Source organism: Saimiri boliviensis, chromosome 7, assembly GCF_048565385.1.
Source record: "Saimiri boliviensis isolate mSaiBol1 chromosome 7, mSaiBol1.pri, whole genome shotgun sequence".
Taxonomy (NCBI): domain Eukaryota; kingdom Metazoa; phylum Chordata; class Mammalia; order Primates; family Cebidae; genus Saimiri; species Saimiri boliviensis.
Window position 1 is genome coordinate 93090443 of NC_133455.1, and position 23671 is coordinate 93114113.

The window sequence follows — 23671 nt, forward strand, 5'->3', positions numbered from 1 at the left end:
TGTAGTCCTAACTGCTCAGGGGGCTGAGGTGGGAGGATCCCTTGTGCCCAGAAGGTGGATATTGCAGTGAGTCATGATTGTACCACTGCAGTCCAGCCTGGGCGACAGAGCCAGAGACTCTGTTTCAGAATAAATAGGCAGGCATGATGGCTCACACCTGTAATCCCAGCACTTTAGGAGGCCGAGGCAGGCAGATCACCTGAGGTCAGGAGTTCGAGATCAGGCTGGTCAACATAGTGACACCCCATCTCTACTAAAAATACAAAAATGAGCAGGATATGTTGGTGGATACCTGTAATCCCAGCTACTTGGGAGGCTGAGGCAGGAGGATCACTTGAACCCAGGAGGTGGAAGTTGCAGTGAGCTGAGATGGTACCACTGCACTCCAGGCTGAGTGACAGAGCCAGACTCCATCTCAAAAAAATAAATAAAAAATAAAAGAAATAAAAGTATTTTAAAGTTTTTAGTTGTAATTTATAATACAGTAAATTTAGATAAATATTAACTGTAAATGAAAGTACATTGGAGGCCCCCATAATTTTAGTTTGTTTTTTGAGACAGGGTTTTGCTCTGTCACCCAGGCAGTCATGCAGTGACTTGATCTTGGCTCACTGCAACCTCTGCCTTTTGGGCTGAAGCAATCCTCCCACTGCAGCCTCCCGAGTTGCTGGACCACAGGTGCATACCACCACCCTCGGCTAATTTTTGTATATTTTGTAGAGACAGGGTTTTACCATGCTACCCAGGCTGGTCTCGAACTCATGATCTCAAGCTCTTTGGCCTCCCAAAGTGTCAGAAGCACAGATGTGAGCCACTGCACCTGGCCTAATAATTTTAAATAGAAATTGTGTCTTGTATTCTGAGCCCGATACCTTTGAGAACTTCTACTAAAACATTTGCTTTGGCTAGGCGTGGTGGCTCATGCCTGTAATCCCAGCACTTTGGGAGGCAAGGTGGGTGGATCACCTGAGGTGAGGAGTTTGACAGCAGCCTGGTCAACATGGTGAAACCCCGTCTCTACTAAAAAATATACAAAAATTAGATGAGGGTGGTGGCACACATTTGTAATCCCAGTTACTAGGGAAGCTGAAGCAGGAGAGTCACTTGAACCCAAAAGGCAGAGGTTGCAGTGACCTGAGATTGTGCCATTGTGCTCCACCCTGGGCAACAAACAAGAGCCAAACTCTGTCTCAAAAAAAAAAAAAAAAAAAAAAAGCCCTTTGTTTCTAATATTACTATTTTACTGATGGCACAATACTCCGCTCTCAACCATAAATGATAGATTTTTCTGTCACGTTCTCTCCCATTCCAGATGAAGCCTTTGGTCTCCTCCATCACAGTCGTTTCTTGCTAATTGTGTCTTTAATCATTTGCATTGTAATCTTTTACCTCTAGTTTTGTATTAATTCAAAAGCCTTAAATAATTGCATGGAGTGATACAAGAAAATGTTTGTTCATGAACCGCATACAGCCATTTTTGAAATTGTAAATGGCATTAACAATTTTTCCCCTTTTCTTCTTTTTTCTTCTGTTTAAAATAACTTGGGTACTCTCTCTTCTTTATGCTTGCCAAGCATATATATATTAGTGAAAACCTATACGGGAAGTGGCAATTTGGTTTCCTTTTCTTCTTGTAGTTGTTAGCTGAATAACATGATTCGGGTTATTTCTAATTCTGGCACTGTATTCTCTTGGGTTCCCACAGACACACACCCTGAGAAAGGATTTGAAAGCAAGTATTAATAATTCACTGGGAGGCGATCTCAAGAAACGATGGTGGAGGAGTGCCGAAGCGAGATAAGGATGGAAGGGAAAGGCAGTTGAGAAAACGGTGAGCTATCAAGTCAGCTGCCACCATGACCAACTGTAGCTTCATCTTGCCATGGAACTCTGGGAATCAGTGTCGAGAGTATGCCCCAGAGTTACCCCAGGACAAGTGAGGAGGCTGGTTATGAACTGCCGGGGGAGTGTTACAGTTCAGGCTGCCAGAGAAAACCTTGCCATGGGAATCAGCCAGGCGTACACTCCAGGATCAGGAGTATGGAGACGCCACTGACCATGGCAGCCACGAACACAATGCAAGGCTTTTCATCATCAACTCTATTGTTTTATGTGCTTTGAAAGATTTAGATAACTGGGGCTGGGGGCGGTAGCTCACGCCTGTAATCCCAGCACTTTGGGAGGCTGAGGTGGGTGGATCACCTGAGGTTGGGAGTTCGAGACCAGCCTGACCAACATGGAGAAACTCCGTCTCTACTAAAAATACAAAATTAGTTGGGCATGGTGGTGTATGCCTGTAGTCCCAGCTACTCGGGAGACTGAGGCGGGAGAATTGTTTGAACCTGGGAGACGGAGGTTGGGGTGAGCCAAGAACACACCATTGTATTCCAGCCTGGGCAACAAAAGCAAAACTCCATCTCAAAAAAGAAAGAGAAAAGAAAGAAAGGGAAGGGGGAAGGGAGGAAGGGAGGTTAAATAACTGGCATCAACTTATTGGAGAAGAGTTGAAGAGTGAGACCATTTAGGAGGCTTCAGATGGTCCAGGTGGCAGCTTAGACTTGATTGTATGGAAATAAAGACCACATACAGGAGAACAAATAAAGGCTATCAATTCATAGCTTACAATAGCAAGAGAGAGAGCCATCATCAAGTGCATTTGGTAAAACCTCAAAGTCAAGCAGAGGACTGTGAAAACTTGATAGTGGAAAAAGCAGAAAGTTTCAGGTCTGCCCTGATAGGGAGGCTGTGGCCTGGGGAAGCAGCAGGCAGCTAACTAGAGGTGGTGTGTCCTATGGGATTGGTTAGGGGTGCTTATTTGGCTTTCTCTTGTTGGTCCTAAATTGGAAGTCGGGACAGAAATGAGAGAAGCTGGCAGTTATTTGAGACAGGGTCTCATTCTGTTACCCTGGCTGGAGTTGCAGCGGCACGATCGTAGCTCACAGCATCCTCAGCCTCCTGGGCTCAAGCAGCCCTCCCACCTCAACTCCTAAGTCACTGGGGCTACAGGCATGTGCCACCATGCCCGGCTAATTTTATTTTTAATTTTTTGTAGAGACAAGATCTCACTGTGTTGCCCAGGTTGGTCTCAGTCTCCTGGGGTCAAGAAATCCTCCTGCCTCAGCCTCCTAAAATGCCTCAGCCTCCTAAAATGCTCGTGACAGGCAAAGCCGGCAGCTATCAGACCATACTTAACACCTTCTTTTTCCGCTGTAAAAAGTTCTCACCCCTCTGCCTGCTTTTGAGTCTTTGCCAAAACACAAGTGACTGTGGCTGATGCTATTGCTGCAGCAGGTTCTGGATAAACAGTCTTTGCTTGTTCTCATTCGGCTGGTCTTTGTTTATTTCCATAGAGCAAACCATTTTTACTAGCATCTTCTTGCTTCTGTCATATACTTGCTTTGCGCCAGCCATTTGAAGCTGCTCACTTTCCTTCAAATCAGCTTGCCAGTCCCTAAAATGTGCGAGCTGCCTGCGCTGTTCGTGTTGTATGTCTGCTCCATCTAGAAAGCTCTTACTGCTTCTCCAGCTGAAGGAGCAAATCCTACTCACTTTACACCAAAGCCCAGCTCAAGTATCACCTCATCTGAGAGGCATTTCCTAACTCTTCCAGGGAGAATTAATTGAGCACCACTTTTGAGATCCTATTACACTTTCCTCACGCTGGTAGCATAACCCTCTTGCAGCCATAGTTGTCAGCCGGTGTCTGCGTCACCTGAGGAAATGTAAACTCCTTTGAGGTAGGGTGCCTTTATATTGCTCTTGACTCTTAGAAAACGCTCAGTAAATGTGAAATGAAGTAGAATAAAATAATTACTCTCAAAACTCATTTTTGCTATATTCTATACCAGCAGAGGTAAAGGGAGGATTGGTGGTGGTGTCTAATTTTACTGACTAAACAGTCTTTTGGGCCGGGCGCGGTAGCTCATGCCTGTAATCCTAGCACTTTGAGAGGCCGCGGTGGGTGAATCACCTGAGGTCAGGAATTCAAGACCAGCCTGGCCATCATGGTGAAACCCCATCTTTAAAACAAACAAACAAACAAAAAACCCAAGAAAACCCCAGGCTATTGTTGTTTGTTTTTGTTTTGAGACAGAGTCTTGCTCTGACACCCAGGCCGGAGTGCAGTGGCTCAATCTTGGCTCACTTCAGCCTCTGCCTCCTGGGTTCAAACAATTCTCCTACCACAGCCTCCTGAGTAGCTGAGACTACAGGCATGTGCTACCACCCCTGCTAATTTGTTTTTGTTTTTGTTTTTTTGAGATGGAGTTTCACTCTTGTTGCCCTGGCTGGAGTGATCCATCAGCCTCAGCTTCCCTAAATGCTGGGATTATGCGTGTGAGCCACCACACCTGGCTGAGTTTTGGGTTTCAAATGCTAAACTTGGGACAGCTGAAGACTCCTCAGGTGATACGGATGACCAATAATACTGACTGGTAGGGGATGGAACGAAGATCTCCAAGCCTGGCAGCTAGCTGAGTCTAGGACATTTAGCATCAACTGACTTCTTTCTTCCTTCCCTTCAGGTAACTGTTAGGGATTTCCTAGGCCAGTTCTCAAAGAAACACACCTTACATTATGACCAGGACACAGACACACATCCGTGACTGAATCAATACTTAGCCTTACACCATTGTACTGCTTTCTTTTCTTTGTTTTAGAGATAAGGTCTCACTCTGTTGCCCAGGCTGGAGTGTAGTGGTGAAATCATAGGTCACTGCAACTTCGAACTCCTGGGCTCAAGAAATCCTCTCTCCTCAGCCTTCTAAATAGCTAGAACCACAGGTGTACACCACCAGGCCTGCTATTTTCAAACATTTTTGTGGAGACAGAGTCTCAGTATGTTGCCCAGGCCAGCTTCAAACCCCTGGGCTCAAACAGTCCTCCTACCTCGGCCCCCAAAGTGTTGGGGTTTCAGGCCTGGGCCACTGCGTCCAGGCTTGTTATTTTCTTTCTTTTTTTTTTTTTTTTTTTTTTGAGACGGAGTTTCGCTCTTGTTACCCAGGCTGGAGTGCAATGGCGCGATCTCGGCTCACCGCAACCTCCGCCTCCTGGGTTCAGGCAATTCTCCTGCCTCAGCCTCCTGAGTAGCTGGGATTACAGGCATGTGCCACCATGCCCAGCTAATTTTTTGTATTTTTAGTAGAGACGGGGTTTCACCATGTTGACCAGGATGGTCTCGATCTCTCGACCTCGTGATCCACCCGCCTCGGCCTCCCAAAGTGCTGGGATTACAGGCTTGAGCCACCGCGCCCGGCTGGGCTTGTTATTTTCTATCTTATTGTTTTGTTTTGTTTGCTTATCATTCTTGTCTTCCAACAGCAGTTTTTAAAAACTGTCTCGGGGTAGCTGGTGTATGGCTAACAGCTCTTTTTCTTAAATCTGCGCGGTGGCTCTTAGACCCAGATGTCTGTTATTCACTCCCAAGCCTCCTAGGCAATCCGCCAGTGAGATCGTCCTGCTGTTAGTCTTTGAGTTAATGGCCAGTCAGCCCTGGGTCTTGGTGGGAGTAGAAGTGAGGGCATGCAGAGAGAAAGCTCAATAAACATGACTTTGCCTGGCCAGAGAGGTTGTTCTTTAAAAAGATGTTTGGACCTGTAATTAAAAAAAAAAAAAAAAAAAAATTAAACAATTTAGAAACGTAGTCATCTCCTGCTTAACGTCAGTAATCTCTTACTGAAAATTGGTTGTTCTGCATGAAAATGCTAACCTTCAGCCTATGCCTTATTTTATTTTAAACAAGAAAAATTATACTATGTCAACCCCCGACCCTCAATCAATTTCTTAAAAGGCTAACTAAAGCATGGTCAGGTACTTAAATATAATTCTTATAAAACGAAACATCTGGTCAGTTGTGAAATGTTTAAAACATTGCTTCTTGATTGCCAAATAATTAATATGGTCAGTAACAAATAGGGGCTCTCGTGCTGTAGAAGGCTCAAGACCAAGACAGGCTCGAGCTTCCCTTGAGGCGGCTTCCTCCCCACCCTAGGCCCCTGACCACCCTCTTAGAGCATTTGCTTTAGAAAACTTGTAAATTTTCTCTCTGCGTCTTCGAGATGCCAGGTTTTTTGTTTGTTTGTTTTGGTCGTTATTTTATCTTTAGTCAATGCATAATCTTTCAGAAAGCCTTGTCAGTTTTACAACCCAGGAAAGTCCTTCTCCAAGACCCGGGGAACTATTTCTTTGAAATACAGTCAGCAGGACATAGTATCCTTATCTCTGTTTCTGTGGGAGGGCAGCAGGAGGCTGACTCCCAGTTGCCTGTGTCCCAATTTCAAGATGTTACGCTCTAAGTTACGAAACTGACTCTTGTCGCAAAGCTAGGATACATTCATTTTTCCTTTTTTTTTTTTTTTTTTTTTTTTTGAGACGGAGTTTTGCTCTTGTTACCCAGGCTGGAGTGCAATGGCGCGATCTCGGCTCACCGCAACCTCCGCCTCCTGGGTTCAGGCAATTCTCCTGCCTCAGCCTCCTGAGTAGCTGGGATTACAGGCACACGCCACTATGCCCAGCTAATCTTTTGTATTTTTAGTAGAGACGGGGTTTCACCATGTTGACCATGGTTGGTCTCAATCTCTCGACCTCGTGATCCACCCGCCTCGGCCTCCCAAAGTGCTGGGATTACAGGCTTGAGCCACCGCGCCCGGCCTCATTTTTCCTTTTTATTGATTTCTGAACGACAGAAATTTATTTCTCATACTTCTGCAGGCTGCGTGTCCGAGAGCAGGGTCCCAGCACAGTCAGGTTCTGGTGAGGGCCCTCTTCCAGTGGCAGATGCCCAGGTCTGGCAGTATCTCCCAGGGGAGGGGGGCAGAGGCCATTATTCCTTTGGAGCAAGCCAGCTAGCAAATACTCAATGGAATTCTAGTTAGCCTTTCAAAAGAAGGAATTTCTGCCATCTGCAACAATGTAGATGAACCTGGAGGACTTACACTAAATGAAAAAGGTCAGGCAGGGAAGGACACGTGCTGCAGGAGCTCACATAAACGTGGAATCTAAAACAATTACGCTCACAGAAGCAGAGAATAGAATGGTGGTTACCAGGGGCTGGGAAGGAGGAGATGCGGAGATGTCACATGAGTACCTTGTTGCAGTTAGACAGGAGGAATGCTTTTTGGAGATCGATTACACAGCATGAGAACTATAGTTAATAATAATGTATTGTATATTCCAAAATTGCTACGTGAATACATTTTAAATGCTCCCCCTACCAAAAAATGATTGACTACTGGCTGGGCGCGGTGGCTTATACCTGTTTTCCCAGAGTTTTGGGAAGCTAAGGCAGAAGGATCACTTGAACGCAGGAATTCAAGGCCAGCCAAGGCAACATAGTGAGACCCTGTCTCTATAAAAAAATAAAACAATGGCTGGGTAAAGTGGCTCATGCCTGTAATCCCAGCACTTTGGGAGGCCCCCCAAAGTGCTGGGATTACAGGCATGAGCCACCAATTCCAACTTGAGGTTGGGAGTTTGAGACCAGCCTGACCAACATGAAGAAACCCTGTCCCTACTAAAAATACAAAGTTAGCCGGGCATGGTGGCGCATGCCTGTAGTCCCAGCTACTCAGGAGGCTGAGGCAGGAGAATTGCTGGAACCCAGGAGGCGGAGGTTGCGGTGAGCCGAGATCGCGCCATTGCACTTCAGCCTGGGTAACAAGAGCAAAACTCCGTCTCAAAAAAAAAAAATAAAAATAAAAATAAAAAAATTAGCCAGACATGGTGGTGTACCTGTAGTCTTAGCTATTCAGGAGGCTGAGGTGGGAGGATGTCTTGAGCCCAGGCGTTCAAAGTTATGGTAAGCTGTGATGGCACCCCTGCACTCCAGTCTGGGCAACAGAGTAAAAACTTGTCTCTTTCAAAAAAAAAAAAAGATGAGTATTGAGGTAATGGATACGTTAATCAGCTTGATTTAGTAATTTCACATTGCATACACGTATATAACATCACACTGTACCCGTAAAGACGTGAAATTATAAGAAGCCAATAGCAAACACACATGGCCTGTGACTTCCCTTGTGTCCTTCAGTACTAGTTCACCCAGTCCTTTAAAAAAACTACCCCTTCTGATGAGCAGTTTAGTTCAGACATAGTTCTGGCTCCGCTCCCCTGCTGCAGCGTAACTTCGCCTGAAGTTTCAGCGTTGTTCAGTGCGGTTTTTGCTTCCACACCACCGGTGGTCCTGTGTTGCACCCCTTTTGTTTTGTTTCATTTTGGTTTTCGTCTTTTGGGTTTTTTTGGTAGAGATGGGGCTTTGCTTTATTGTCCAGGCTGGTCTTGAACTCCTGGCTTCAAGCGCTCCTCCTGCCTCAGCATCCCATGGTGCTAGGATTACAGGCCCATTGCACCCCTTTTGTTGTTGTTATTTGTTTGTTATTTTTTAGTTGTTTTTTTTTTTTTTTAAGTGTCTTGCTCTGTTGCCCATGCTGGAGCACAGTGGCATGATCATGGCTCACTGCAGCCTCTACCTCCTGGGGGCTCGGGCAACCCTCCAGCTTCAGCCTCCTAGCTGGGACTACAGGTGTGTACCACCCTGTCTGGCTAGTTTTTTTTGCATTTTTTGTAGAGACAGGGTTTCACTTTGCTTCCTTGGTTGGTCTTGAACTCTCGGGCTCGATCCATCCAACCACCTCTGCCTCCCAAAGTGCTGGGATTATAGGCGTGAGCCACTACACCCAGCCTTAATTTTTGTATTTTTGTAGAGACAGGGTCTCACCATGTTGCTCAGGCTGACTTTAAACCCCTGGGTTCAAGTGATCCTCTGGCCTCAACCTCCCAAAATGCTAGGATTCTAGGCATGAGCCACTGTGTCCAGCCCCTTTTGTTGATAGCGCCACAATTTTCCAAAACGTTCACAAGGGACTCTGTATTAGTTTTCTAGAGTTGTCATAACAAATCACTGCAACCTGGGTGGCTTAAAAAAACAGAAATGTATTCTCTCACAGTTCTGGAAGTCAGAAGTCCAAGATCAAGGTCTTGGCAGGGGCATGCTGTTTCGGACGGCTCCAGGGAAGAATCTGTTCCATGCCTTACTTGTAGTTTCTGATGTTGCCAGTAAGTGCTTGTTGGTTTAGCACTTTAATTGCTGTCTCTGTTGCCACCTGGCATTCTTCCTGGGTCTGTTTCTATGTCTCTGCTTCTCGGGAGGACAGCTGTCATATTGGATTGAGTCCATACTACTTAATATAGTTTGGATATTTGTCCCCTCCAAATTTCATATTGAAATGTGACCCCCAGTGTTGAAGGTGGAGCCTAGCAGGGGATGTTTGGATCATGGGGACGGATCCCTCATGAATGGCCTGGTGCCCTCCCCACAGAATCAGTGAGTTCTTGCTCTACTAGTTAATGTGCAATCTGATGGTTAAACTCTCTTGCCATGTGACATACTGGCTCTCCTTGCTTTCCACCGTGACTGGAAGCTTCCCGAGGCCTCTTCAGAAGCGGACACTGGTACATTGCTGCTTGTACAATCTGTAGAACTGTGAGGCAATTAAACTTCGTTTCTTTTCCTTTTTAAAAATTTTTGATTTTTATTTATTATTTTTGAGATGGAGTCTCGCTCTGTTGGCCAGGCTGGAGTGCAGTGGCGCAATCTCAGCTCACCGCAACCTCCACCTCCCAGGTTTAAGCAGTACTCCTGCCTCAGCCTCCCTAGTAGCTGGGATTACAGGCGCCCTCCACCATGCTCAGCTAATTTTTGCATTTTTTTTTTTTTTTTTGAGACGGAGTTTCGCTGTTGTTACCCAGGCTGGAGTGCAATGGCGCGATCTCGGCTCACCGCAACCTCCGCCTCCCAGGTTTAAGCAGTACTCCTGCCTCAGCCTCCCTAGTAGCTGGGATTACAGGCGCCCTCCACCATGCCCAGCGAATTTTTGTATTTTTCGTAGAGACGGGGTTTCACCATGTTGACCAGGATGGTCTCGATCTCTTGACCTCGTGATCCACCCGCCTCGGCTTCCCAAAGTGCTGGGATAATTTTTGCATTTTTAGTAGAGAAGGGGTTTCACCATGCTAGCCAGGCTGGTCTCAAACTCCTGACCTTATGATCCGCCCGCCTCAGCCTCCCAAAGTTCTGGGATTATAGGCATAAGCCACCTTGTTTAGACACTAAACTTCTTTTCTTTGAAAATTACCCAACCTCAGGTATTCCTTTATAGCAATGCAAAATGGACCAATATAGTACTTGAGTATGACCTCATCCTAACTTAATTTTTTTTTTTTTTTTTGAGATGGATTCTCCCTCTGTCACCTATGTTGGAGTGCAGTAGCAAGATCTTTGCTAACTGAAACCTCCACCTCCTGGATTCAAGCAATTCTCCTGCCTCAGCCTCTTAAATAGCTAGGATTACAGGCATTCGGCAACCACCCCTGGCTAATTTTTTTGTACTTTTTTTTTTTTTTTTTTTTTTTTTGAGACGGAGTTTCGCTCTTGTTACCCAGGCTGGAGTGCAATGGCGTGATCTCGGCTCACCGCAACCTCCGCCTCCTGGGTTCAGGCAATTCTCCTGCCTCAGCCTCCTGAGTAGCTGGCACACGCCACCATGCCCAGCTAATTTTTAGTATTTTTAGTAGAGATGAGGTTTCACCATGTTGACCAGGATGGTCTCGATCTCTTGACCTCGTGATCCACCCACCTCGGCCTCCCAAAATGCTGGGATTACAGGCTTGAGCCACCGCGCCCGGCCAATTTTTTTGTACTTTTAATAGAGACGGGTTTTCACTATGTTGGGCAGACTGGTCTAAAACTCCTGACCTCAGGTGATCCGCCTGCCTTGGCCTCCCAAAGTGCTGGGATTACAGGTGTGAGCTACCGTGCCTGCCTGATTATCACTGCTTTCCAGAGGTACAGGGTTTCAGATAAAGATCAACACTGCTCAGTGGTCAGGAGGAAGAAAGACCTATGTGCCACTGAGCGCAGGCTGTAACTTCCTGCCTTTAGTTATTCTCAGTTACTCTTAGAAGTGGTTTATTTATCTTTGCAAAATGAATGTCACAGTCATGGGGTGCCGCTGCCACCAGGTGGTGGGGCCCACTTAGTGACTGTCAAACTACAGCCTTGAAAGTATATCGCTACTAAAGATAAAATAGGCTGACTCAGTGGCTCACACCTGTAATCCCAGCACTTTGGAAGGCAGAGGTGGACAGATCATGAGTTTAGGAATTCAAGACCCGCCTGACTAACTTAGTGAAACCCCTGTCTCTACTAAAAATACAAAAATTAGCCAGGCATGGTGGCATGAGCCTGTAATCCCATCTCCTCAGGAGGCTGAAGCAGAATTGCTTGATCCCGGGAGGCAGAGGTTGCAGTGAGCCAATATTGTGCCACTGCCTTCCAGCCTGGGCAACAGAGCAAGAATCTGTCTCAAAAAAAAAAGAAAGGATATCCTTTTGTCAGACTCCAGTGGGCTGTGCAAGAAATCCAGGGAATGGCTGGGCCCAGTGGCTTCCGCTTGTAATCCCAGCACTTTGGGAGGCTGAGGTGGGTGATCACCTGAGATCAGGAGTTCAAGACCAGCCTGACTAATGTGGTGAAACCCCCGGTCTCTACTAAAAATGCAAAAATTAGCTGAGTCCGGTGGTACGTGCCTGTAATCCCAGCTACTTAGGAGGCTGAGGCAGGAGAATTGCTTCAGCCTGGGGGGGTGTGGAGGTTGCAGTGAGCTGAGATTGCGCCATTGCACTCCAGCCTGGGCAACAGAGAGAGACTCCATCTCAAAAAAAAAGAAAAGGCCGGGCGCGGTGGCTCAAGCCTGTTATCCCAGCACTTTGGGAGGCCGAGGCGAGTGGATCACGAGGTTGAGAGATCGAGACCATCCTGGTCAACATGGTGAAACCCCGTCTCTACTAAAAATACAAAAAATTAGCTGGGCGTGGTGGCGCGTGCCTGTAATCCCAGCTACTCAGGAGGCTGAGGCAGAAGAATTGCCTGAACCCAGGAGGCGGAGGTTGCGGTGAGCCGAGATCGCGCCATTGCACTCCAGCCTGGGTAACAAGAGCGAAACTCCGTCTCAGAAAAAAAAAAAAAAGAAATCCAGAGAATGTGCAAGTTAAACTACTGGGATGCAGGAAGGCCACACCAGAGTTTCTACTCCATTTTAATTTTATTTTAAAAAAGCAAGAATTGGCCGGGCGTGGTGGCTCACGCCTGTAATCCAAGCACTTTGGAGGCCAAGGCGGGTGAATCACCTGAGGTCGGGAGTTCAAGACCAGCCTGACCAACATGGTGAAACCCTGTCTTTAAAAAAAAGCAAGAATTTCAACTTTACTGACATTGATTATACAGTTTGCACTGGATTCGTCACTCTGAATCTGTGTCACTGTTATGTGTCATCTCCTCAGGGAAGGACAGAAGCATCACATTGTGGTGACTTTCCTCCCTGAACCCCTGCAGAGTACAGCATATTACAGGTTAGGAGTGACTGGTTAAAGGCAGATAGAACGATCTAGTTTCATCTAAACCTATTCTTACACAACAGATAAGTGGCTTGAAACGACTCCTACAGAGAAACTGCTGGTTTTCAAGGTAACTCTAATAGTGCAGGTCCCAGCAAACAAGTAGCTGTTTGACAGCACCGACATCTATTCCTACAGGCATAGAAACACTTTGTCTACTATTTGACAAGAAAAGACAATAAAAATCTAACATAGTTTATTAGAAGTTGGTCAAAATATTCAGAATGACCAACACTGTTTGAAATACGGATTTATTTTATTGTTACTATAAGCCTTACCCTAATTGTTGTGTATGAAGAGGTATCATCAGACATCTGTTCTGGTTATTACAGCCACGTATCAACCAAGATTTGAAATTAACTGAATTTAGGACCACTTCTTGGCCAGGTACAGTGGCTGATGCCTATAATCCCAGCAATTGGAGAGGCTGAGGCAGGTGAATCACCTGAGGTCAGGAGTTTGAGACCAGCCTGGCCAACATGGTGAAATCCCATCTCTACTAAAAATATAAAAGTTAGCTAGACATGGTGGCACATGCCTATAATCCCAGCTACTTGGGAGGCTGAGGCGGGAGAATAGCTTCAACCTGAGAGGTGGAGGTTGCAGTGAGCCAAGATCATGCCACTGCACTCCAGCCTGGGCAACAGAGAGGCAAGAACCAGTTATTTACATCAAGGGTCCCCAAACCCTGTTAGGAACTGAGCCACACAGCAGGCAATCGAGCATTACTGTCCTGAGCTCCGCCTCCTGTCACATCAGTGGTGGCACTAGGTTCTCATAGGAGCATGAACCCTACTGTGAACTGTGCATGTGTGGGATCTCGTTGGCACATTCTTTATGAGAATCTAATGCCCTATGTTATGTATAGTGAACCCCACCCAAGTTTCTCTTCGAATAATCAGTATGTCAGTATGTTCAGCTCTCTTATTCTTTAATTATCTTTTTTTTTTTTTTTTGAGATGGAGTTTCGCTCTTGTTACCCAGGCTGGAGTGCAATGGCGCGATCTCGGCTCACCGCAACCTCTGCCTCCTGGGTTCAGGCAATTCTCCTGCCTCAGCCTCCTGAGTAGCTGGGATTACAGGCACGCGCCACCATGCCCAGCTGATTTTTTTTTTTGTATTTTTGGTAGAGACGGGGTTTCACCATGTTGACCAGGATGGTCTCGATCTCTCGACCTCATGATCCACCCGCCTCGGCCTCCCAAAGTGCTGGGATTACAGGCTTGAGCCACCGCGCCCGGCTTTTAATTATCTATTTTAAAGTTTAACTTCCTTAGCCGGGCATGGGGGCTCACGCTTGTAATCCCAGCACCTTAGGACGCTGAGGCCTGCGTATCATCTGAGATCGGGAGTTTGAGACCAGCCTGACCAAAATGGAGAAACCCCATCTCTACTAATAAAGTGCAAAATGAGCTGGGCGTGGTGGTGCATGCCTATAATCCCAGCTACTCAGGAGGCTAAGACAGGAGAATCTCTTGAACCCAGGAGGGGGATTGTGGTGAGCCAAGATTGCGCCATTGCACTCTAGCCTGGGAAACAAGAGTGAAACTCCGTCTCAAAAAAAAGAAAGAGTTTAACTTCCTTGTAGTTCCAGTAAACAACCTTTTCCACCAGTTCTAATCGGTAGTTCACATCTGCTCCCTGGTCCCCTGCCCCGTCCTGACTCATCCTGGTCACCCACGCCGTTCACCTGCTCCGGTCACTTGCTTTGACCCCTGCTTACCTGCTCTGACCTGCCGTAACTGTCCTTCCTGCCAAACTACCCACCTGGTCACTCCAGCTCATACCCCTGCTCCCTTTAAAATAGCCAATCGGAATTAGACTAGACTGTGCGATCTAACCCTAGCCAATAGGGGAACGACACAGCAGTGGGGGCAACCTCCATCAGAGCTTAAGTACCCCTTTTCCTCCTTGTCCAGGCATGTGCTCCCCATTGTTCCATCTGTGCGCCACACTCTTATAGAAGTCAATTGCCTTGATGAGGACATTTATATTAGAGTGCTACTTCTTTTGCAGCATTGAAAATTCTACTTATAACACTGATTATCTGAGGGGGAACAGTTTCATCCTGAAACCATCCCCGCCCCCACCACCAGTCCATGGGAAAGCTGTCTTCCAGGAAACCAGTCACTGGTGCCAAAAAGGTCAGAGACCACTGCTTTACATTACTATTTCATAGTGTTGAGCCAGCCTTTCAAACTTAGTGAAATGCAGAACGTACACTGGTCCTCTTCCCATGACGCGGGGAAGACCCGGGACTAGAGTCTATGTTTTTGTACTTATGAGATATGTTAAAGTATAGTTTTTAAGAAGGTAACAGCGTGGCTCTCTGGCAAATATACAACAAAATGTGTCAAAGATTATACTTAGCTCACCCATTAATGAGGGAACCAGTAAAGAAACAGTGACCAGTTCAAAGAGCATTTGAAAAACAACCTTTCTTTCTTCTTTTTCTTTCTTTCTTTTTTTTTTTTTTGAGATGAAGTTTTGCTCGTGTTGCCCAGGCTTGTTGCCCAGTGCAATGGCACGATCTCTGCTCACCACAACCTCCGCCTCCCGGGTTCAAGTGATTCTCCTGCCTCTAGCCTCCCAAGTAGCTAGGATTGCAGACATGCAATTTTTATTTGTATTTTTAGTAGAGACAGGGTTTTTCCATGTTGGTCAGGCTGGTCTCGAACTCCAGACCTCAGGTGATCCACCCGCCTCAACCTCCCAAAGTGCTGGGGATACAAAATACAAAAATACAAAAATTATCTGGGCATGGTGGGGTCTGCCTGCTACTCAGGAGGCTGAGGCAGGAAAATCGCTTGAACCTAGGAGGTGGGAGGTTGCAGTGAGCCAAGATCACACCACTGCACTCCAGCCTGGGCAACCGAGTGAGACTCCATCTCAAAAAATAAAAATAAAAAAGAAGTATAGCATGCGCAGTTATGTAAAGTCCATAATACTTTATAATGGTAATAAAAGTCTGTGTTACTGATGGACTTATTCTATTCTTTGTTATTTTAGAGTATACTCCTACTTATTAAAAAGATGTTAACTGCAAGGCCGGGCGCGGTGGCTCACGCCTGTAATCCCAGCACTTTGGGAGGCCGAGGCTGGTGGATCACGAGGTCAAGAGATCGAGACCATCCTGGTCAACATGGTGAAACCCCGTCTCTACTAAAAATACAAAAAATTAGCTGGGCATGGTGGTGCGTGCCTGTAATCCCAGCTACTCAGGAGGCTGAGGCAGGAGAATTGCCTGAACCCAGGAGGCGGAGGTTGCGGTGAGCCGAGATCGCGCCATTGCACTCCAGCCTGGGTAACGAGTGAAACTCCGTCTCAAAAAAAAAAAATAAAATAAAAAAGACGTTAACTGCAATAGCCTGGCAGGTCTTTTAGGTGTTCCAGAAGGCCTTGTTATCATAGTAGATGACAGAGCCCTGCGTGTTATTGTCCCTGGAGACCTTCCAGTGGGACAAGATATGGAGGCGGAAGACAGCGATATTGATGATTCTGACTCTAAGTAGGCCTTGACTAATGTGTGTGGTTGCATCTTAGTTTCGAACAAAAAAGTTGAAAAAAATGTAAAAAAGCTTATAGATTAAGGATACATAGAAAGGAAATATTTCTGTACCACCATACAATGTGTTTGTGTTTGAAGCTAAGTGTTATTACAAAAGAGCCAAAAGCTTTTAAAAATTGAAAAGTTTATAAAGTAAAAAAGCTATGATAAGCTAAGATTTATTAAGAAAATGTTTTGCAGCCTGGGCAACATAGTGAGACCCTATCTCTACCAAAAACATAACAAATTAGCTGGGTGTGTTGGCTGACGTCAGTGGTCCCAGCAAGTTGGGAGGCTGAGGCAAGGGGACTGCTTGAGCCCTGGAGGTCGAGGCTGCGGTGAGCCATGATCACACCACTGCACTCCAGCCTGGGAGACAGAGTGAGACCTCATACCAAAAAACTAATAAATGTTTGAGAATAAATATCCCACCTGGGCAACATGGTAAAACCTCATCTCTACAAAAAAATTTACAAAGTAGCCAGGGATGGTGGCGGGCTTCTGTGGTCCCAGCTATTCAGGAGGCTGAGGTGGGAGGATCTCTTGAGCCCAGGGAGGTCGAGGCTGCAGTGGTCTGTGATTGCACCACTGCACTCCAGCCAGGTGACAGCTAGACCCTGTCTCAAAAATAAAATGAAATAATACATAAATAAATACTAAATGCAGCATAGCCTAAGCGTCCAGTGTTCTGATCTAATCTAATCAATACAGTCATGCATTGTAATGTTGTAAGCTTTCACAGTCACTCACTACTCACTCAGTGACTCACCCGGAAAACTCCCAGTGCTGCAAGCCCCATTCCTGGCAAGTGCCTGATAAACCACAGGTCACTTTTGGCCTGCCTCCCTTTCCTTCCTTCCCTCCCTCCCTCCCCGCCTTCCTTCCTTCCCTCCCTCACTCCCTCCCTTCCCTCCCTCCTTTCCTTACTTCTTCCCTCTCTCCCTCCCTCCCTCTCTCCCTCCCTCCCTTCCTTCCTTCTTCCCTCTCTCCCTCCCTCCCTTCCTTCCTTCTTCCCTCTCTCCCTCCCTCCCTCCCTCCCTCCCTCCCTCCCTCCCTTCCTTCCTTCCTTCCCCCTACCCCCCCTTTCTCTCTTCCTCCCTTCCTCTCTTTCACTCTTTGGCTCTTTCTTTCTCTTTCCTTTCTTTCTTGATGGAGTCTCACTCTATCACCCAGGCTGGAGTGCAGTGGCACGATCTCGGCTCACTGCAACCTCCGCCTCCCAGACAAAAGCGGTTCTGCCGCCTCAGCCTCCTGAGTAGCTGGGATTAGAGGCATGTGCCACCCCACCGGGGGGGCTACAGTTTACTTTAAAGTAAACAGGCTTCTAAATTAACTGCGTTGGGGGAAGGCTTGTGATTCACGCAGACATCCTGTCCCTGAGTAAAGAATCCTACTTCGAGTCAACCTCTTGACACTGAAGAGGACTCTGACTCACTTTCAAATCAAATGTTGGTATTTTAGCCTTTAACTGCGATCTGTAGCCAAAGATTGTAACCTCCGTCTTGTACCCTCCAACGAAAAGGGTGGTTCTGCTGTCGGAAGTCCTCCTCCCTTCTTCTAAACTTTCCCGGGAAAGCCTTCCAACCTGTAGCGGACTCCAGAACACTCCCAACTTTTTTAGCCTGTCTTCCCAGGTCGACCATAAATACAGCCTAAGTGTGTGGTGGGGCAGACCACCTAGATTTGTGTAAGCGTGGCAGGCCCATTTTCCCTGGCAGTCATACTGACAGATTTCCACAGAGCTGCCTTAACATCGAGCAAATAGTTAAACCAGGGAAATCAGTGCCCAGACAGCAGAGCTGGACATGAAACATGTGGTCAGTAGGAGCCTTGCATGGGCTTCTCCCTCACCTGGAGCAAACAAAATCACAGAGACAGTCTTACGTTCCTAGTGCCAGGACCTGTCTTGGGTCAACAAAATCTGAGATGAGTCAAGGTAGCAGAGGCAGCTGTTTGCATAGAGTCATTGGAGAGTCTAAAGCAGCTCCCTGGACCAAGCTGTAAAGGAGGCAAGATAGAAATAATCACTCCGGTACCGCAGTAGACGGGCCTTGAAGGTACTGGGGCCCTCACAACCTAACGTGACTTAGCAAGCATTTTTGCCTCTGACCTTCTAGTTGAAACAAAATTAGTTACCAAACTAGACTTAGGAAAATCATATACCGTATGTAGGCACATAACCCCAACCTATATAATCATTAAGAAAATTGGCTGGGTGCGTTGGTACACACCTGTAATCCCAGCACTTTGGGAGGCCGAGGTGGGCAGATCACAAGGTCATGAGATCGAGACCATCCTGGCCAATACAGTGAAACCCCGTCTCTACTAAAAATACAAAAATTAGCTGGGCGTGGTGGCACGAGCCTGTAGTGCCAGCTACTCGGGAGACTGAGGCAGGAGAATTGCTTAAACCTGGGAGGCGGAGGTTGCAGTGAGCCGAGATCGCACCACTGCACTCCTGCCTGATGAAAAAGCAAGACTCCATCTCAAAAAAAGAAAGTAAAGAAAAGCAAATTGTAACACCTTGAGTTTATCTAGTGGAATTATCTCCAGCCTGCTCCTTGTATTGTGTTACAGCCATAAATTCCCTTCTTTCCTAGTTTTTCTGCTTATCATTATCAGGCCTTGAAAAAACGTAGCTGGACCCAACTTAGTACTGGGAACATAAAATATAAGTATACTTTATGATGTTCACACAATTTGGCTTCCAATAAAACTTTATTTTTTTGTTTGTTTGCTTTTGAGACAAGAGTCTTGCTCTGTTGCCCAGGCTGGAGTGCCGTGGCGCAATCTCAGCTCACTGCAACCTCTGCTTCCTGGGCTCCAGAGATTTCTCGCACCTTAGCCTCCCAAGTAGGTGGGATTACAGGTGCGCACCACCACGCCCAGCTAATTTTTGTAGTTTTAATAGAGATAGGTTTTGCCAGGTTGGCTAGGCTGGTCTTGAATCCTGACCTCAAGTGATCTGCCTGCCTCTGCCTCCCAAAGTGCTGAGATTACAGATGTGAGCCACCGTACCCAGCCCCAATAAACCTTTCTCAAATTATTTGTGCCTCAACAGCCTTAATTTTAGTCAACATGTACTATACATGTGTACCATTTTTTATCTTCTATACCAGGCATCCCCAAACTACAGCCCGCGGGCCGCATGCAGCCCCCTGAGGCCATTTATCCGTCACCCCCTGCCGCACTTCAGGAAGGGGCACCTCTTTCATTGGTAGTCAGTGAGAGGAGCACAGTATGTGGCGGCCCTCCAACAGTCTGAGGGACAGTGAACTGGCCCCCTGTGTAAAAAGTTTGGGGACACCTGTTCTATACCATATTTTTATTTATTTATTTATTTATTTATTTATTTTTTGAGACGGAGTTTCGCTCTTGTTACCCAGGCTGGAGTGCAATGGCGCGATCTCGGCTCACCGCAACCTCTGCCTCCTGGGTTCAGACAATTCTCCTGCCTCAGCCTCCTGAGTAGCTGGGATTACAGGCACGCGCCACCATGCCCAGCTAATTTTTTGTAATTTTAGTAGAGACAGGGTTTCACCATGTTGACCAGGATGGTCTCGATCTCTTGACCTTGTGATCCGCCCACCTCAAAGTGCTGGGATTACAGGCTTGAGCCACCGCACCCAGCCTATACCATATTTTTTAAAAATAAAGACGGGGTTTCACCTTGTTGGCCAGGCTGGCCTTGAACCCCTGACCTCAAGTGATCCGCCTGCCTTAGCCTCCCAAAGTGCTGGGATTACAGGCTTGAGCCACCATGCCCAGCCTTCTATGCCATATTTTTACTGTGCCTTCTTAGGTTTAGATACACAATTACTTGTCATTGTGTTACAGTGGCCTTCCGTATTTAGTATACGAACACACCATACAGGTTTGGAGCTTAGGAGCAATTTGCTCTTCCATATAGCCTAAGTATATAGCAGGCTGAATCATCTAGGTCTCTGCAAGCACAGTCTATAATGTTTACACATGAACGAAATCACCTCACGCATTTCTCCCCGCTGTTGAGCAGTGTGTAGCCTGAATCTGTCCCACCAACAGAAGTTATTTGCATTTCTTCCAGACAGAAATCTTCAAGTGAACAAGCAGTTTCTCAAATTCTGGGACCCTTAATCAATGGTAACTAATGGGATAAACTTTACATTACTATGGGCCTCTCTGGCTGAATCCAGCTCGTGTATTTTGTAAATGAAGTTCTGTGGGAGCCCAGTCTATCTGTGTCTTTGCTTATTGTCCATGACTGCTTTTGTGCCACAGTGGCAGCTCCGAGTACACACAGCAGAGATCCTAAAGCCCATAGATTTAGACCTGAGCTCTCAACACAGAAATCCTAAAGCCTGAGAAATTTACTATGTGAACCTTTATAGGCAAAGTTAATTAGCCATCGCTCTAGACAACCTTATGATGATTTTTGCCATCACATGAGAGTGAAAATGTCAGAGGCATGAGAACCAGAGCAACTCCATATTGAATAGGGGCTGGGCAAAATGAGGCTGAGACCTACTGGGCTGCATTCCCAGACGGTTAAGGCATTCTAAGTCACGGGGTGAGATAGGAGGTTGGCACAAAATACAGATCTTACAGATCTTGCTAATAAAACAGGTTGCTGTAAAGAAGCCGACTAAAACCCACCAAAACCAAGATGGCAGCAAGAATGACCTCTGGTCATCCTCACTGCTACCCTCCCACCAGCGCCATGACAGTTTACAAATGCCATGGCAATGTCAGGAAGTTGCCCTATGTGGTCTAAAAAGGGGAAGCATGAATACTCCACCCTTATTTAGCGTATCCAGTCAAAAAATAACCATAAAAATAGGCAAGCAGCTGCCCTTGGGGCTGCTGTGTCTGTGGAGTAGCCATTCTTTCATTCTTTTCCTTTCGTGATAAACTTTCACTGCCCTCTACTGACTTGCCCTGAATTCTTGTGAGAGATCCAAGAACCCTCTCTTGGGGTCTGGATCAGAACCCCTTGCCTGTAACAAAAGGATGTGCTCTTTAGCTTTTTGCCTTATTTCCAAGTTTTGCACACTTTTTCTGACCAACACTTGGGAACCTTTAATATATAGTTTTTCTGTTTCCATTGTCTTCAGTTAGGCCTTCTGATTCCAATAAAGTTTTAATTCAACCAGTGTTTACTGAACACATACTACGTACCAGAAGCTGCTGCAATGATTAGAACCTAGTCTTCACTTTCTCATTTTGGGAGGAACTCAAACGTGTGACTGCAAAGCGTTCTTCTTTTAGGGGAGAAATCTAAGAGCCATCTAAGGAAGATATCCTAGATATCTGAAGACTGGAGGCAGGGGGAGAAAGAGAAATGAGCCATGTTAATAGCTGCTAGAGGGAAACGTGAATTTGCTTTGGGGACTCTGATTTTAAGAAAATCACTTCGATGGGTCTTTTGATTGTGAAAAAGTGAAACCAAAGTCCTACTTTAAAAAGGAGACATTTCAAATGAGGACTCAGCTCTCATTTTTTTGATCTTGCCCAAATTCCTAAGGGGTCTGGGGAGTCACGCCCTACAAACTATAAATCCTTATCAGATGGGTTTTGTTTAACCTTATATACTGTGATTTACTTTCCAATCTGACTCTGGCATGACATTACCTGATAAATAAGAAAATCAAAATATTTGATCCCCACACTTGTTTCTTTGCTGTATTTTGAAATGGCCCTGCAGGACATCCTTTATGGGGGATATTTTGCATCTGTAAAGAATCTCTATTAACATAGCTAGATCTTTTTCTCCCACTCAGAAGAGATTAACTGAGAGTCTGGCACCTTTTAAAGGTCTGAATAGGAAATATTTGCCATCTGTTATCTCTAAGGGCACCCACTAGGAGACTTCAGAAGAACCTCGGTCTCCACAATCTTTTATCTTCTTTCTTTCTTTTTTTTTTTTTTGAGACGGAGTTTCGCTCTTGTTACCCAGGCTGGAGTGCAATGGCGCGATCTCAGCTCACCGCAACCTCCGCCTCCTGGATTCAGGCAATTCTCCTGCCTCAGCCTCCCTAGTAGCTGGGATTACAGGCACGTGCCACCATGCCCAGCTAATTTTTGTATTTTTAGTAGAGACGGGGTTTCACCATGTTGACCAGGATGGTCTCGATCTCTTGACCTCGTGATCCACCCGCCTCGGCCTCCCAAAGTGTTGGGATTACAGGCGTGAGCCACTGCAGCTGGGCCACAATCTTTTATCTTAACCTGAACATTTCCATTAATCCCAGGTCTTTAGATAACCAATTGGAAACCAAAAAGGTTTACATTTATCTATAGCCTGAAGCCCCCACCCCAACCTTGTTTTGAATTGTCCTGCCTTTCTGGATCAAACCAATGTATTTCTCTCTCTCTTTTTTTTTTTTTTAAAGATGGGGTTTCACCATGTTGGTCAGGCTGGTCTTGAACTCCCGACCTTGGGTGATCCCTCAGCCTTGGCCTCCAAAGTGCTTGGATTACAGGTGTGAGCCACCATGCCCAGCCCTGTATTTCTCATATGTATGTGATTGATGTCTCAAGCCTCCCCAAAATGTATAAAACCAAGCTGCACGCCAACCACCTTGGGCACATGGTCTCAGGGCCTCCTGGGCCTGGTCATGGGCCATGGTCATTCATATTTGGCTCAGAATTAATCTCTTCAAATATTTTGCAGAATTTGACTTTTCATTGACACAAGCAATGGGAAGGTAAACTGTTCTGCTCAGGATCACAAATCCTTGTCTTTTTATTGTGCCTCGTTTCAGTAGTAAATATGTTATAAGACATTTTTCACTATATGCCTACTTACACAATATACAAAAATCAAGAAAATGCTTAAACTGAAGCACACAGGAGTGGTAAAATAAAAATAATGTAGATGAAAAATAATATATATGGTTGGCACACCATGTGGAGTCAACTGTGGGTGAAAAATATTTGAAAAAATAACAAAACAACAAAAATGATAAATAATACGTGGACCGGGCACGGTGGCTCAAGCCTGTGATCCCAGCACTTTGGGAGCCCATGGTGGGTAGATTACATGAGGTTTGGAGTTTAAGACCAGCCTGACCAACATGGAGAAACCTCTTCTCTATTAAAAATACAAAATTAGCTGGGCATGGTGGCGCATGCCTGTAATCCCAGCTACTCTGGAGGCCAAGGCAGGAGAATCGCTTGAACCTGGGAGGTGGAGGTTGTGGTGAGCTGAGATTGTGCCATTGCACTTCAGCCTAGGCAACAAAAGTGAAACTCGATCTCAATCAATTAATCAATCAACAAAATAAAAATTAAACAATACAGCATAGCAACAGTTTACATAGCATTTTTATTGTGTTATGTGTTATCAATAATCTAGAGATGATTTAAAGCAGGGGTGTCCAATCTTTTGGCTTCCCTGGGCTGCATTGGAAAAAGAGGAGTTGTCTTGGGTCACACATAAAATATACTAACACTAACAATTAGCTGCTGAGCTAAATATATATATATATTCATATATATATGTATGAACTCATAATATTTTAAGGTCTACAAATTTGTGTTGGCTGCATTCAAAGCTGTCTTGGGCCGTGGATTGGATAAGCTCAATTTAAAGGATACAGGAGGATGTGTAAGCCATATACAAATGCTGTACCGTTTTATATAAGGGACTTGAGCACTTACAAATTTTTGGTATCCTTGGGGGCCTTGAGACCC

At 45.9% G+C, this 23671-nt stretch overlaps 1 long non-coding RNA gene across 1 annotated transcript in view; it reads left to right on the forward strand.

The window, feature by feature from the left end:
- Positions 1–23671, forward strand: part of LOC141585009 (uncharacterized) — a 45613-nt gene that overhangs the window by 13804 nt on the left and 8138 nt on the right. The window contains exon 2 of the long non-coding RNA XR_012518291.1: positions 1706–1831. This is a non-coding gene — a long non-coding RNA (uncharacterized LOC141585009). The remainder of the gene's footprint in view (positions 1–1705; positions 1832–23671) is intronic.